Below are 891 nucleotides of genomic sequence, written 5' to 3' on the forward strand. Positions count from 1 at the left end.
ACGAGGAATAGGTATCACACATGCAAATATGTGCATGTACACCTATCTATACGTGTATGTATGTTCAACTTTTCTGAATACAGAAACAAGAGTTTACCAGTCAACCTACTGCCAAACTTGAAACCAGGACCACAGATGTATTATGTGTTGTTGTCTGGAGTGAATCCACAGGAAGAATGAGTGCTATCTGATCTCTACTTCCTCTACTTTATGCATCAAGACGATCAGCTGTCCCAGAAAGAACCATCACTCAAAATAACCAAGAATTTTTGGAGAGGTAAGATAAATCTTATCTTCTTCATAAAAAATACTGGATCATCGAAAGCATCTTTCTTTAATTGGTCAGGCTACTCTTATCACAAAAAATATTTTAAAGTGTTATTAAATTTATTTAATGTTTATTTTTAAACACAGCCTCCAACACAAATTGCTGCATTTCCACAAAACAAACAAACAAGCAAACAAACAAGCAAACAAACAAACGTTAGCAGTAATGACAAGCTAGCCCCTCCTAAACCTGTTCTCAACCCAACATCAAATGCATTAAGTGTGATTTAATGCAATGAAACAGAACCTGATATGGTATTTTGATCATATTGGCAGAAGATTCTTCATACAAAAAGAGAGAAATTATTTTTCTAGAAACAATTCAGATATGTAAGGTCATTTATTTAATTCTATAGCTTCAGAATTACAATCAGTTAACAGAATTGCAATTCAAAAAAAAAAAAAAAGGGGGGGGGGTTGGGAAGGGGAAGAAATAATCAACTAATCAGCAGCATATTGAAAGTGCATAAAAAAGATACTATGTGTTTATACATTTTACTATCCTAGCTTAGGACATAATAAATATCTCCAAATATTTGAAGGCCATAAAGGTAAAAATTCGAA

Source organism: Aythya fuligula, chromosome Z (assembly GCF_009819795.1).
Source record: "Aythya fuligula isolate bAytFul2 chromosome Z, bAytFul2.pri, whole genome shotgun sequence".
NCBI classification, from domain to species: Eukaryota; Metazoa; Chordata; class Aves; order Anseriformes; family Anatidae; genus Aythya; species Aythya fuligula.